The sequence below is a fragment of the Aquila chrysaetos genome, chromosome 11 (genome assembly GCF_900496995.4).
Source record: "Aquila chrysaetos chrysaetos chromosome 11, bAquChr1.4, whole genome shotgun sequence".
Classification (NCBI taxonomy): domain Eukaryota; kingdom Metazoa; phylum Chordata; class Aves; order Accipitriformes; family Accipitridae; genus Aquila; species Aquila chrysaetos.
Genome location: NC_044014.1, coordinates 42773049 through 42788747, shown reverse-complemented (window position 1 = coordinate 42788747; position 15699 = coordinate 42773049). Strand labels below are relative to the sequence as shown.

Genomic DNA, 15699 nt, shown 5'->3' with positions numbered 1-15699 from the left:
GCGAGGCGGGAAGAGGGTTGGGGTGGAGGGGGGGGGGGAGGAGCGGGCTCCCGCCGCGCCGTTAGGCCTAGGCCGCCCGCTCGCCCGCCCCCGCCCTGGCCCTGCAGCCGGGCCCGGCGGCCGCTGGCTTGGAGCTGAGGTTGGGGAGGGAGGAACCGGAGGGACAGCGAGGATGATCGGAACCGGGGAGCTGAAGCAGGTTGGGCCGGGAGCGGGGTGTGCGTGTGCCCGCCGGCCCGGTGCCCTTGGCGGGATGGGGGGGGGGGGGGGGGGGGGGGTGGTCGGTCGGTGGTGCCTTGCCGAGAAGCCCCGAGGTACCGAGCCGCCCGCCCGCCGCTTCCCCGCCATAACACCCGCTCCACGGTCGTTCAGCTGCTCCTTGGGCCCCTTTTGAGCTTTTCACAGGACGATTTGCTTGCCTGGTCTTCAGCTGGCGCGGCTGGTGGGTTTCTTTATGTTTTCAAGCTGAATTTGCCCTTTTTTGCAAGTTGTTTTCTACTTTTGTAGGAGTTGTTTGGAAATTTTAAAGCTGGAGAGCTCAGCTCCGGGAGAAGGGAAACTCTTGAGCCGCTCTCCTGTGTTTTTGGGCACCGTGTTGGGTGGGAAGGGGAAAATCTCGGTGCTGTTGGAATCCGAAGCCGGCCAGGGAGCAACTGCTCTTTCCCCGGGGATTTTGTGGGTGAAATGCCGGAGGAGCGAGGTCCATTCACACCATCACTCGGTTCCTGTGCTCGTTTGATGCAGTAATTAGCCGCTGGCGTGAAAGTGAAGACTCTTCCTGCTTGTTCGAATGCGCGTTGGCCGTAAGAGATACAGCTTCACAGGGCTAATTAACAGCAGGGAGTAAAAGAATGTTTGTTATAAACTCGGGCTGCTCTCACCTTCATTAACGAGCGCATCCTTATATCCCCCTCACCCCAGCACTTTTTTCCCCGGCTGCTTTTTATTTTCACCGATGCCTTTCAAACTTTAAAAAACATACAAATAGTTTTTACTCTGAATAAGGTTAAAGCTTCCCCGCTCTCTTCGGCAGGAGTTTTCCCACGAAAACTCCTAAAAGCCCCGTTATTCTTTGGATACGTACCGTGTACTCCCATCAAACAGTTCGCAGCGTGGTTTTAAGAATAAACATCGGCAGCGCCGTTGCTCGTAGGGACGTACGTTATAACGTGAAGAATTAAGCTGGTAATTAAGTCAGTAACGAGTTTGTGTTGCCCGGTAGCTTTACAGGGCAGCGAAGGGGCCCCCCCCCCCCCCCCCCCCCCCCCCGCCCCTGGGTTGTGTGAGATGCCCCGGGGCTGTCGCTTTGCTGAGCTTGGATTATTGGCTTCTGGTTTTTGTATCTGCATCGTCCATCAAAGTTTTGGGGTCGTCTGAGCAACTTAAAACACTCGCCGTAGTTTTACGGAAGTTTGGTTTTACCTGTTTGTGGCACAGCGACTTCAGGTTAAGCTTAACTGCTCTATTTAAGCTCTGTTTAAGCTTGTCGTGGCAAAGTTTAGCTCGATTTAGGCAAGAAAATGAACCAAAGTGCTTTGGGGAACCGAAATATTGAAGATTACAACCCTGCAAACACTTAAAAGGCTGCTGTAACTTTAGTGCATAAGTAATTCATCTTCGGTGGGATTATCTCTAATATAAGTGTTTGCAGAGATTAATGTAAATCGAATTTGCGTTGCTACGAGTTTCTAGTATTCAGTTTAAGGCCGTGTGGGTTAAAGGTGGCCCTTGGCCGTTTCCTGGTGTTACACGAGGGCCCCTTCGTGTTATAAAACACGAGGTAGAAGAAAATATTTGAATTCTCCACACCTGAACTCGAGGAACCGCGATAACGACTGTAAATAAATGCGATGTACAGGGGGGAGGGGGAACACCACCCGCATGAGGCCGGTTGTTCCCACACGGCCTCTAATCTTTGCACCTTGGCAGAGGACGGGATTACTCATGTAAAAGTAGTAAAACACGATTTTCCTGATGATTTTATTCCCCTCCAACTACATTAATTACTTAAAGCTGAATAACTGTTGTTGCTGCATTATCTGATGATACTCCGAGTGTGACTGCGGTGGAGGTGACCAGCTATTAGCTAAATTACCGCAGGCAGCGAAGCCATCATTGTTACCGTAAATCCCGTTTCTGTTTTAAGAGGAAACGGGGATTGTGCTTTGGTTGGAGAGTGGCGCTGGTAGGAATCGATCTCACCCCGGCAAACGACCTGCTGGTTGCTCCGGTGCTTCTAATTACTTTTTAAGTTATTTTCGGTTTTCTGCGCTTCGGTCGAGGGGACCTGTAATCGAATGTACATAATCAAATGCCCCTCGTTACGATTTCTTGATATTTTGGAACAATTTCTTCAAAGTAAACTTTATGGTCTGGTAATTATCTACTGGCAAACAGTGTTTGGACTGAGTTCAGGAATGTAAACCATTTATTTGCAGGAAGGTATTTTACCTTAACCCTGCACAAAATCCCGAGTATTCCCCTGAGAAGGAACCCAGGCGCAGCTCTGCCAGCAAAAACGGGGTGAAATCTGTGGGATTTGAGTCGGCGCTAACGCGTAATGTCAGCGTTCCCTGGATCTGGCGGTGAACGGGGAGGATAAAGGCACATCCCGGCCGCGTTACTTTGCTGTTCGTAGTGATGGGTGATGTTTTCTGAAATAATATTTCCTCCTTGTTACAGCAGCGGGGTCATTGCGAGCGTTGCCTTCCTAAATATAGAAGGGGCACAAGAATAGGACGGCATCTCATTTTGGGAGATAGCAGCGGGTGGATCACCGTAACCTGACCGCGTCTGCTTGGGAGGGTTCTATAAAGCCTAAATCTCCCTGGAAAGCGGTGGATAAGGGATGTTAACGTGCGCAGGGAAGGAAGAACAACCGATGGCAGCTGTTAGGAGGGGTTTTGTGTTGCCTCCTGGCTCGTTGCACACCGTCTGTGTTAAATTCTAGGGTGAATTGCATCTCGGCTTCGACCAAAGCAGTGAGCGGGGAAGAAATCTGTCCCCGATACTGCTGGAGGAAGGGTCTGAGTCCAGGTTTTAATCTGGTTTTTGAGCTTTCTTGCTATGAAAAGAAGGAAAACGAAGTCTCTATAAGCTTACGAGGGAATTGGTAGGGGTTTTTTGGGGTGTAATTGAATAATAGGCATTTTAAAGCTCTCTAACATCTAAATCCAAAAGCTTTTGGAGAAATATTGGCAGGGTTACTGGGGTTTTTTTGGGTGAGGATTAGTGTGATTCAAAGAGCGGCTCTGCAGAGCGGATGTGAAAGGGGAAGCTGCCCGGTGGAGCCAGGGAATCCCAACACAGGGAGCTCGCGTGCTGCTTCTGAATCCACCTTCCTCTCCGGGTTAAGTACCCTGGCTGATTCAGATCTTGGTTATTTCAAAGCAGAATATCAAAATAACTTCCCTTAGCCAGGGTTAAGAAGACCCGGTTGTATACAAGCCATGAAGGAGTCGTCGTCTTGCTCTAAAACTTCCAGAACCGAGCTACGGATAACTCGCAGCGGTGGAAAAAGGACTGGAATTATGCTGGACCGACACATAAATTAATTGATGCCGTATCAGATCAGCGACGTGGAAGGGTGAAGGGTTTATCGCGTGCCACTTGTGCTGCCGAAGCTCCCGTCGAGCGAGCTGGGATGTTTCGGCGTTGGTTTGTAATAAAAACCCCGGTTTTAGTTTCAAGCGAGTGCTCTGCAACCTCTTATTTTTATTAAATAGCTCAAAAGGGTTTGATAGTCATTAAATACCGGTTTGGAGAAAATACTGAAAGGTCATTTTGGGTTGAGAGCAAAAGTTAAATTCCAGCGCAGGGCTTTTCTGCTCTGATTTCTCTGAGTGGCAGCGCCTCTGGGAACTTCGGTGGTATTTGGGGAAGGTGTCGAAAAACCGGCGTCGTGTTTCTCTCCGCTTCGATGACCGACGGGATTAAGAGCATTTTTCGTGCACTACAAACTTGCGGTTGTCTTAATTCATGTCTCCTGCCGTACAGCGGACACCTCCACACAGGGAAGGCTCCGTTGGGATACGATGTTTTCTGTACAGATCCAAATATCGCTTGGAGAACATCAAGGGAAAGGTGTCGGGATGGGGAAGGATGCGAAATACCTCAAAGTGAGGCTGAAATTCCCAGCTGAGAACTGGGGAGGAGGGCCCCAAACCCACAGAAACCCAAAACTCTTCCTTTTTAGGCATGTTACATCCCTCTTTCTTGATACTTTTGAGCTTTTCCTGCAGGAACTTTGTGCTGTGTGTTGCATTCATCTGGAATTGAAGGAAAATGGGGAGGTTTTGTCCAAAATTATTGAGACCAAAGTATTTGGGAAGTGCCAGTGCATGTTTGAGGAGCAAAACTTGCCTCCTGGGTTTTTTTAATCCCTATTTTAAGGGGAAAAAGCAGCTTTGTTACCATTCCCAGTATTTTGGGGAGGGGGAATTTTGTCCCTTAGTTAACTGCTTGTGTCTGTGTTGCCGCTCGTTACTGCGAGCGGGAGGAGAGTTACTAATTATAACTTTGCCAGAAGGCTCGGGATGGTCCTGCCCTGACTCTCGCTCCGAGGCGATGGTGAAGCCTGAAGGAGGAGGGAGATGGCGCGGCTCCAGAGAAACATAAAACAGCCTTAAAAAAAAAAATAAATAAATAAAACAACCCGAAAACAGGAACTGTTGGGTAGCGATGAGGACTTGGGCAAACATCCTGAAACCAGAAACTCCGTGAGCGATAGCCCGGAAGTGGGAAGTCATGAATTGGTTTGAAATTTGAGAGATATAATGTTGGTTTGTTGCCTTCCGAAGAAATATTCCTGATTTAGGAAAGGGAGGGAGCTGAGGGCGTGCGAGGTTTGTCTCCTTCGTTAGTCAAGGTTTAGCCCAAACGCTGATTTTTGTTCAATTAAGTTGTTGTTATAACAACATTTCAAGCCTAATGAAGCTTTGCAAGCTTCTAATGCAGCTCGGGAATGTTCCCGTAATGACAATATCAAACCTGCAAGTTAAAAAAAAAAATATATGTTTTTAAGACAAAATACCCCAAAACCTGGTGTCATGGGGGGAGCAAAGGGGTCTTGAAGCCTGCAAAGCAGATGTGGTCCAGCTGCCGAGCAAAGGAAGAGTTTCCTGGGACAGGTCTGTGTTCCTCGGTTGCAAATTATTTTGCTTTTTTCGTATTACTTCTAGCGGACTGTCTGGGTGTGCTGCGGGTTTCCCATGGCAAATCAGCTAAAAATCAGGTAAACCTGAGATTTCAGCAAACTGTTGAAAACTAGACTTTGGGGTGGTTTTCCTCACAGAACTAGAGGTGGCTGGCAAGTAGCACATCTTGGGCTTATCGAAAAATATATATAAATGTGGCAGAATTAGTGAGTAGCAGAAGGGTCGTTGAAATACATCGGATTTTATTCTGACTGGACTGACGTGAAGTCGCCGTGCAACTTCTGGGGGAGTTGTTGGAGCAAAACTGCGTTCACTCGACTTAAAAATTGGTTTATTTGACTTATAAAGCATAAAGTTGTGCTTTAGTCGCGTGCCTCCTCGTTAGCGCTGATGGATTATTAGGCTTAGTGAGCTGCGAGGGGGTCAGACGGGCGCAGAGCAGCACTAACAAAGCAGTTTGTGTTTTATTTGAATGGGCGCTGAATTAAATTAAAATTTGAGATTTATAGGTCAGGTTTTGCCTTACTTGTGTGATGAGCAGCGCACTTAAAAAATCTGAATAATGTTAAATGAATACACGCATAATTAAGCAATTATATGTTTAAACGAACCTGGGTACTTCAGCAATTAAATAGTCTTTTACAGTATCATGTCAGCTTAATTTAATTATTGTCTGCTAGCACATTGGCTTTAATAACCAAGATACGAAAGAAAAACAAGCTTGGAAACTTAAATTATGTCATACCTGCTAATTAAAATAACGTTTAAAACTTATTTGAGCCGTTCTGAGTTGATTTATCCCGGAGATTCGCGGCGCACTTGGAGCGATCAGCCAGCAGGGTTACAGATTATTTAAAGAATAATTCTTAAGTTTATAATAAATTAATTATAGGAAATGAGGTGCAATAAATGAGCTATTTAATGAGCTGTAATCTCGCGGACTGTCGAAATGTTTGCGATTCACTGTTGGTTTTTTTTCCCCCCATCAGTAGCAGCTGCTTCTGGAGAGGCAAATCCTTGCGGTAAAAATTAATGGTAACAAGAGTGGAGAAATAGGAAGGATGCTAGGAAAAAAAATGGAATATTTGAGGTGGTTTTGCAGCTTATTTTCTACAATGTGAGCGAAAGGATCCACTGTTTGGCTCAGGAATGTGCAGTTTGATTTATTTTTTTTAATAAAACCTGTGTTTATAGAGATGCTCAGCCCACAGATGTTGGTGCTCGGGTATATTCTTACCACAAGACTCAACCAGAGTTGGAGCTCTGTAGGGAAGGAGTTTGCAGGTGACCTGTGCTGCCGCCGGTGAGCTGCGGTCTCTTGGGGAAGTTTCGGGTTAAAAACAAGTGGAAGTGGTGCAGAGCAGGCGTTGCTTTTTATCCTTTTCTGCTTGCTGGAGTCGTAAGTGCAACTTGGTTCATCTTTGGGTAGATCTCAACTTTAGGTAAGATCTGTTGAACCCTAAAAATACTTAATTTTAGTGAAATATAGGCAATCTCAGCCCAGGGGTGGTGTCTGCCTGCTCCACAGCAAATCCATGCGTCGCTATTTGTGTCAACGAACGTTATTGCTGGAGAACTGGGATTGTTCCTCCCCCAGACCGAGCTGGGGTGTAGGAACTTGGATACCGAAGGGTGTTTCCTTGCTCTAAAGCGTCTCCTCTTGCACTGGGCTTTCTCAGCGGTAACCTGCTGTTTTCCCTCCTGCTCAAAAGCATCTGCGCAGCCACGTGGGGAACTATATTTTTATTTTTTATCCTTTGCTGAGGGGTTATTTTGGGCTGGGAGGAGAGCGGGACAGCCGGGCGGCACCGCAGCCGGATGAATAACTGCATCTTTTTTCAGACCAGCGAGGAGAAAGTTTGTTTTCACCTTGTTTTGGGTTTATGCAATTTGCCTTGGTAAAAAAAAAGAAGATGCCTGGGATGCGTTTGCTGTGTAGGGAATCTGTCTGTACATGGTAGGAGTCTTGGTTTATGGTCAAGATCCTCGGTTAATGGTTACAGGTCAACTTTCGAATGCTTCTCCTTCCTTTTCCTCAGCTATACCCCCAAAGCTCTTTTGATACCTGGTTGGTCTTCCGGAGCAGCTGTGGGCTCCATCATGCCAGAAAAGTAAGCTTTAGTGGCCTAAAGCCTTCTCAAAATAAGCGTGTTCATTATTTCTTTCTCTCTCCATAATTTCTGTTGCTGTAAGGTCTTCCTCCCTGTTTCTGGCGGCTACGGATGGAGCAGGGAGGTGATCCAACGGGCACAGCTCTTCTTCCACGGTCTCCTGGTGGGTTGTAGGGATGTGACACTGTGGTTTCACCTCCTTTGTGCTTGGCTCAAGTGGAGGTTTTTGGAGTCAGCTTTGGCTTAAGCCCCACGGCCGCTTGTCCTGCGGGAAGGACTCGGCATGGAGACGTTTTCCCTGGGACTATCCTCAACACGAAATTCCTTCTTCTGGAATATTTGTGCTGTGCCCATCCTCTCTTGAGCTGTATTTTCAATTTGCAAAAGCAGAGTGAAAAATTTAGGGTTTATGTTGTTTTAATTCAATGCAGGGACAAAAACTCAGCCAGGCTGGGTAGGTATGTTCGTATTTTGATGACTTCGCGTTTTGGGTTGCATAGCTCCTTTTTTTCTGCATTTTTTACAGAGAACGTGCAGTGCAGCGAGTTAAAACATTAAGCAGGACCAACAAAGCCACGTTCCTGAAGCACCTTCCTTCTTGGAAAGTCATGAGACAGTTCGTAATCACCCAGTTGCCCTTTTTATGCTGATTTGATGAGCTGAAGAGGTATTAAAGTGAGAGGAATAACCCTTAAAAAGTAATATCCTTGGGGCAGGAAATTTTTCTCAGCTGAGTGGCAGTGACTGAAACCCTGGGAATTGGGACCAGCTGTGAGATGGGCTGGCTCTACTCAGCTGATTTGCTCCTGGAACTTTTCAGACCAGCTTAAAGCTCTGCGGTGCAAAATCCCTTTTGCTCAGCGCCTGCACCCCTTACTTCCATAAGACCAGAGTGATGGGAAATCAGACCTGTGGGGTTGTCTTTGATAGATCATGACTAATTAATTAAATAGAAGATATTAAACTAAATTGTGTTGGGCTGCAAGCTTTCTAAAACCAGGACTAAATAACTGCTGTGAGACTGTCCTCATAGGTCCAGCTTTCCTGAGCTCAGTGCACCTCTTCTGTTTTTTTTCCTAAACTACCTGAGAACAGTCATTCTTCATCTTTTATGTACAAGCTCTTGTTTTGGAAGAGGATAATTTGAAAGGAGTGTGATTTATAGGAGATTTGTTTGGGGTTTTGGCTGGCAGGTCTTGATTGTCATTACAAAAAATACAGAAAACACTGAATTACTTGCCATGGTGGTTCTTTTTTTTTTTTTTTCTTAATGAGCTAGGTGCCAAGTAGCTCCGGATCGGTCGGGAAATCTTCACTAACAACATCTCTGCTTTGGAAATCCTTTGCCAGGCTGGTTTATCCGGTTATCCGACAGCTCCGGGGAAAGGCAGTTGCGGAGGCAGGGTGAGCTTGGGTCCTCCTGCAGAGCTGAACCTTGGAGGGTTATGATTAAATTCGCAGCAATTCTGCTTTGAAAACATCCCAGCGTTGCAGCCCTGGCTTGCCAGCGAGCTGGCTGAGACATCAGCCTTGTAGCAAGGCTACAAATTAAATTAATCTTCTTATAAAAACTCTTTTGCCTCCTTTTCCTACTGACAAAATCTTTTAAAGGCATCACATTTTGTAAGTAAAACCTTGATTTTTGGAAGAATCAAGATTTGGGGTTTAATTTTAAAGTTTCTCTTGCAGAGTTGCTGGTTAGGGTTGACAATGGTCACGTTTAAAACCAAACAGTGAGCTCGCATCTCTGTTCTTCTTGTTGAGAATCAGCTTCGCTGCCATCCGACTCAGCTGCACCTAAGAGGTGGAACGACCAGCTCCTTGTAATTTGGAGATGGTGCTGTAACGGGGATCTGTAACCACTGCCCGAAGGCTCCTCTGAACCCCAACGCGCTGCTCCTGTTAAATTTAAAACAAGTTTCTGCCTCAAAAGTAGGAACTTGGGCTTTTCCTGGTATCCCCTCATTAATTACATGCATGTATATGGTCTGCGGTGTAGTAGGGATTGAGATTTGTGCTCAAATTGTCTCTAAGTAGCTTTTTTTGGAAGGTGAAACTATAATCAATTCAATCCAGACAGCCCAGCTGCAGTTTTGGAGGGAGCTGGGTGTCTCAAGCAAGGTTTTCCCTGCACTCCTCTGGACTTGATGGGATCAAATGACTCTGCCCACTCCCGAGTAGGTGCTAATTTTCCACTTAAAGAAAGAAAATCAGAAGAAATCAATTTACATCACTTGCCTTTAAATCACTTGACCTAAACGTTTGAGTCCTGATGCTCATGGCTCTCCCCTATATCTTATCACCTCCTAAGGGAAGAGGAAAAAATGCAGAGCAAGCTGTTGGTGATAATTTTCTTAAAATTAGTATGAAGAATACTCATTCCACCAAAGCTGATGCAGAAGTTAGAGGTTTCAGTGCCAGAGGCAGGTTCTTTGCCAGCACAAAAATCACCGTTGCTGTAAGTTATTATCTCGGGTGGTATTATATTTGCTTTTATAAAGTGTTTTTAATTCCTGTCTGATAGGTGTATCCCCATGTGCAAGATTTGGGTGATAAAACTCTCGTATTTGTCTACTGGAATAACAGCAGCAGGAACATCCTGGTAGCAAGATCTGAAACCCTCTGCCAAATTCTAAATATATTTCGGTTTTATGGTGCAAGTGGCATAGCCGTGTCTTTATTACGTTGCCGAGCGTAGGCAAAGTCTCTTCTCGGAGTTCAGAGTTTAATACCGATGGGGGGAGGACGGGATTGGAGTGCAAATTTCTGGTCCAAAGGTTACCTGAGATGTTTGTGGTTGGGGCTGGGTTTGTGGGGGTTTTTTTGGTGGGGGTTTTTTTTTTTTTTTTGGAATTTGTAGGTAGATTTCAGCATTTCAGTGTACGCACTGACCCTGCTTGTAACACCCGAGCGACGTGAGCCCGAGTGCACTCGATACTTGATGTCTTGCTCTGGTTTAGGGAGCTCAGGATTAATTCGGTGATGGGGAAAAGGGATGAACGCTAAAAATAGGGTTTGAGCTTCGCTGCTAGCTCAAAACTAAACGTCACTGTTATTTTTGATGTATTTAAGAAGACTTTATGCTGCTTCCAAACCCCCGGTGTGATCCTTTCCTACTGAATTGGGGTGTATTTAGCATTAATTCAGGAGGATAAAGAGTGAAAAGGGGAAAAATAAGATGTATTATGCTGTTGCTAGCAAAATTGAAGATCTGAACTGGTAAACTAAGACATCTCTGAGCACAAAGATGACAGAGCAGGGTCTGTTTGTAGAATAAAGGTAGTGAAGAGCCTTTTACTGCTTCTCCTTGCCTGCATTTAGGGCTGGACGCTGTCCTGGATAGAAGAATTCCCTGTAAAAACCATATCAGGTTACAAGAAAAACAAGATTGCCGCTTATTCCTGCCGTTGAGTTGGAGACGACATAGTTACAGATGGGACTGACCTTGTGCCTGTTGACGGATGTTTGTTTGCAGAGCTGCCGATCGCTCTTCTAGTCCGAGGGGAAAATTCCAACTGTTTGCAGAGCCCGAGGAGTAAAAGGTGAATTTTCAGAGCGCTTTGGTGTCCTCTTGACACCCTTTTTAAGGTACAAGCAGCAGAGAGGGATATATCGTTACTAGGCAGTGTGTTTGGAGCAGTTTTTTGGGGATATCTTCTTTTTTAGAGCTGTGCAACTGCATAAGCGTTAGTAAAATAGGTCTTTGCTTAACAGATACTATTCTTAACGGGACCCAGAATGACTTCTAGGTCTTAGATGTGATCTAATGTTGTCCTCCTCTGAGCCTAGCAGCTTTGCTTTGAACTGGTTTAACTGTCCTGCTGGTTTTAATGCATTTTTTTCTATGGCTCAGGACACATTTAACCAGTTAAGGGCACTGCATTTTTCACATTTTGAAGACATTTTTGTTTTGCCTTCTCTTTTTTAACGGCTATTTTTGGTCTGACCTTGGTTTGTCCTTTCTTACCTCAGCTTCCAGTTAAGTTTCTCTGGGAAAGGCAGCTATTCGGGAGCCCTGTGTTCTTGCGGACTATTGATAGCGCCTGAAAAATGCGATGCTGAGCAGTTGTGATCTCTCGGTATCTACAGACGTGGGCTGAAGAGGAACGTGAATTCAGCTAGAGCTGCAGGGCAAAGCATAGTTGTTATTGCAAGGCTGATACTAAAAGGTTTGGAGCCCAAAATGTGCTTCTAAAAAAGCCTAGCCTAAAGGTGAGATTATTTTAGACTCGGCATTTGAACATAGGTTTGTAATCCTTATGGTCAACCTGACTTTTTTAGAAGGAAATTGTCTTTTAGATGTGTATTTTAAACCTGGATATTGATAAAATATGCTGAGGCATCCTTCAAGAGCTTAGGTTTAACTGTTTTCTCTTAAAACTAAGCTCAAGGAGGTTGATCCCTCTCCGTGGATTAATGATTTATTAGGAGACTCAAGGTAGGAATGCGCGGGAGCTTGTAGCTGAGGAAGATCTATCTGGTTACACCCATTTCTTTTCAGTGCACTTGAAAAATAGGGTAGGAAAAGGGGCGAATGATCTTGCTGATCGCAAAAAAAAACCACCAGAAAAGAGCCGAGGAGCAACTTTTTAATGGTAGAGAGATGATGAACAGGCAGTGGCTTGAATTTTAAGTTCCTAGTAAAGACTGGGGTCTTTAATGATTTTGAATAATAAGTGTTCCAGAGTGTATTTTGGAAGTGTGGAGGACAGATTTTTGAAGGGTTGCTCTCTTTCTTTACTGGAGATGGGGTGGTAGGTGTTTGATGTGCTCCTGTTTGGCCACTTCTCCTCCTCTCTCCTTATCTCTTGTCACCAGGATGGAGGTGGCCTTTCTCACCTGCTGGGTGGCTCTTCAGAAGCCCATTGACTTGTTCCATGCCACTAAGAAATTGCTTTATGAACCCCAAACTGCCTTGATATTCCACCCTGGAATATTCCCAGAGTTTGTTCGGGTGGTTGGAAGATCAGACTGGTCCGTGGAGGGGGTGCTGTGGTCGAACCAAGACCTGCAGAACCTGAGCTTGAGATATTGGGGAGGTTTCTGATGTTCTTCAGCACAGTTAGTGTGAGCTCGGGGCTTTTGCCACGCGATGTCCGAGTTGTCTGACCTCACCTACAAGCTAATTTAGGCTGAAATGAGTAACTTACTCCGTGGTAAGGATTAGCAGGAACATCTCAGGGCCAAGTAATCTTCTTTTCCTGCAACTCTGAGCATACCCAGGAGGACGTGTCCTTCCCCACCTCACTGGAGGAAGCTTATTTTATTGTTGGCAACAGTGATTTACAAGTGAGTTTGGGTTGCTCGTTAGCCTGACGATTTTCTAAAAATCCCTGTTTAATTTGCAAGGACCTTGGAGCTGTCTGCAGCCCTAGCTCTCCTCTAACAGCGTACTTGTGCTTGGGGCACGCTGACCCTGAAGTGGATCACTGGGTTTTCTTCTCCGCTGAGTTGCTCACTCCCATTTTAATTTAAGTGGGAGTAGAAACATGCTCTTCATGTTACGCCGCCCGACTTGTCCGGGCGTTAGTCATGCTACCAGCACCGCAGCCTCTTGCTGCATGAAATGTCTTCCCTCCTGGATAAATGTTGAGGTTGGTGTTGATTGCTCTGGCTGTAAACTCTTGAATTAATTTTTACATGGTTTATAAAATGTGGTGGCTTCATATGCTCAATTCTGTCGAGAATTGTTGGTAGCAAATTATCAATTAATGGATTAAAAGTTGGCTTTTCTGGCTGCAGCCTCATGCTAAAGATAGCTTCTGGTTGTGGGTGAGCACACCGAGGGAGGGAAGGAGGAGAAAGTCCCACTCCTCTAACAGCTCCATATCAGACTTGTTCTAATAACAGAACTAGCAGCTGCTAATACTTTCTAAACTTGTGATTTTTCAGGTCTCTCAAGGCGCTCTCTGCAATTAAGAGAAAGGAAACGACTAATTTCTGGGATCGGTTAGACTGAGAGTCTCTTGACCAGACAGAAATTTGAATATAAAACCACCTCTCTGCCCTTTTGATGCAATACTTTTGAGTATTTGCATCTGGTTTTCCTTTCGCAGCTTTGTTTTACCTTCTTAATCCTTGAAAGTAAAGAGTTGACATTGCAGTTGGGTCGTTTTGGACTCTGAGCCTCATACTGGGAGTCCAGACTGTGTTTTCAAGGTGCAGCATGACTGTACACAGGATAAAATAACCTGTTTGGGGAGTGCACAAGGAGTCGAGTTGCTTTCAGGTATCTTTGAAAGACCCTGTGGCCAAGTTCTGGGTTGAAGCTCATTGCTGACATTGGGCGTTGCTGGCGTAAGTGCCCTTAAAATACAAACACGTGCGGGACTCCCGGTGCACTGAGCTGCTCGGAGGAGAGCGAGGCTTGATGTTTGAGATGCGTTGGCTTTGCTTTTTAATTGTGTTGTCTGCTCGTTCATCAGAAATTTTTCAAGATATATTTGTGACTTCCACTTTGCGGTCGGGACTCAAGTGCTTTGAAGATCCCAGACCGGTTGCCTGGGGCCCTGAATTGATCTTAGATAAACTTTTGCTATTTTCTGAGCCCTTTGGTAGCAGCAATATTAAAACAAATTCAAGAATGAGGGTGCTTGGAGGGAGGTGGGGTCTGATTTGGCTTGGGGGAGGATGGTTCTTGGGGCACAAACCCTTCTCGGATACAAACTGCTTAATTCTGAAGGTAAAACCTCGTCAACCTGCAGCTCCTGGCCACGAAACGCCTCGTGACTTTCTCCCATCCCTGTGGCTTAATTGCACTTTGAATCTGCGGATCTCTGTTTGTAGCTGGATACTGAGCTTCTCTTACTGCTAATTAAAGGATTTGAGGCTAAATTGGTCTTGTTGGAAAACTCTTTCCAGGCTACAGAGTGCTAATATGTGCTTGCAGCGTGTAGCTGGTTGATGACCTGAATTAAATCTCATACCTAGCACGTTTAAGCAGTTTACTCTCTATTAAATTGATGTTATTAATTTTAAATTACGCTTCTGCTGGACGGGATGGGGTGAAGTTTGTTCTGTTTGCCTCAAGAATGAGAAATTTAGTTTCTGCTTTTGCAAAAACTTCAAGTATCTGTATATAACTTGCTGGAAAAGTGGGGAAAATCTGATACCGGGGCTAGGTAATGTGCAGATTCAAATGGGAATTTACCTATGGAGGAAACTACGGAGTACTAAAAGCAGGAGAAATTTAAGCAAAGTAATTTCTGAAAATGTATTTTACGTGATGTTTCCCACTTATTTAAAATGGAATTCTTGGCTTCATATATTGGATTTGCCTTGTATGGCGTACTGGATATCTATATTTGCCTGACGTGGATGGAAATACCTGTTGTTTCACATATAATGACCTACTACGTTGCCTATATGACCAAAACTGTTGATTTTTGAGTAGGTTCTGCTGGGTTTAACAACAGTTTTAACTTCACCGTTGACTCTGGTTGTGGGGTATCGCTTATCCGTGTCCTCCCCTCCCTTAAATACCAGAAGTCCTCCACTCGGGAAGCAAACCAGTTTGAGCAAATAACGTGGTCACATTTGTCCTTGTTTCCTGTTGGTTTCGTTAAAATAGCTGATTTTTCTCTATATTTTCTTGCTTTAAAATCAGAGCATCTTTTGCAGAGGTATTAAGGTTCTCCTGCTGTAGAAAATTGCCGTTTTTACCCTCAAATAAAAAGGCTGCATGGTGTTTGGGGCTAGCACTGGAATATTGCCTTGAGTGCAACTGGGGTTTTTTTGGCAGCTATTCAATATTACACAGGTCTGAGTATTATAGAACAGAAATTATAGGCACAATTTGGTGCACGTTTACTCCTCTTTAGGCTTCATCCAGGCAGGGATTTATTTAAATGCTTAAAAAGTGCTTAGTGCTGGTGTCTGATGAAGGCCTGTGAATGCAGAAGGAGTCTTGAGAACTAGGGTAAGGAGGAGGAGAACCTTTCCTGGTATTCAAAACACCAATAACTCCCTATTTTATTTTATTATCTGCTGTTTTGCTTGCTCTTCCTAGGAAAAGCCTTAGCCTCAGCCCGGGTTGCCTGTGCAGCCCTTGGTAAGCAATATCCAACGTACGGACTCGGACTTTGGATCGTCAAAATAAGGTTCCTTGGATCGCATCCGGGTCTGCGGCCGCAGTTGGATTGGATGCTGGTGTGGAAATTGAGATATCCAGGTGAATCGGGTACTGAAAGTGCTTGGTTTTTGTTTCTCTGACCACAAAACAACATGAGAGCGGCTCTCCTGGACTGCAATGGCAATGTTGTTAGTTAAATCGTCTGTGTTTCCTTCGGCGTTGCTTCTCTGGTTGCTGTTTACAGTGTTTATGAAAGCAAACGGAGAGATAAGGCTGCTTTCAAGTTGTGCAATCAGATGGCGCCTGCGCACGCTTGTATCTTTATTAGTGCAGTGGCTGTTTTCGGTACAGAACAGCCTGG

General features: G+C 45.2%; 1 protein-coding gene across 13 annotated transcripts in view; it reads left to right on the top strand.

The window, feature by feature from the left end:
* Positions 1-15699, top strand: part of BRD4 (bromodomain containing 4) — a 74961-nt gene that overhangs the window by 1185 nt on the left and 58077 nt on the right. Inside the window, exon 2 of one of the 13 annotated variants that reach the window (XM_041127331.1) lies at positions 15276-15446. The exons of the other annotated variants lie outside the window; for them this stretch is intronic. The gene's annotated coding sequence lies outside the window, so the exon portion shown is untranslated. The remainder of the gene's footprint in view (positions 1-15275; positions 15447-15699) is intronic. 13 annotated transcript variants of the gene reach the window in all.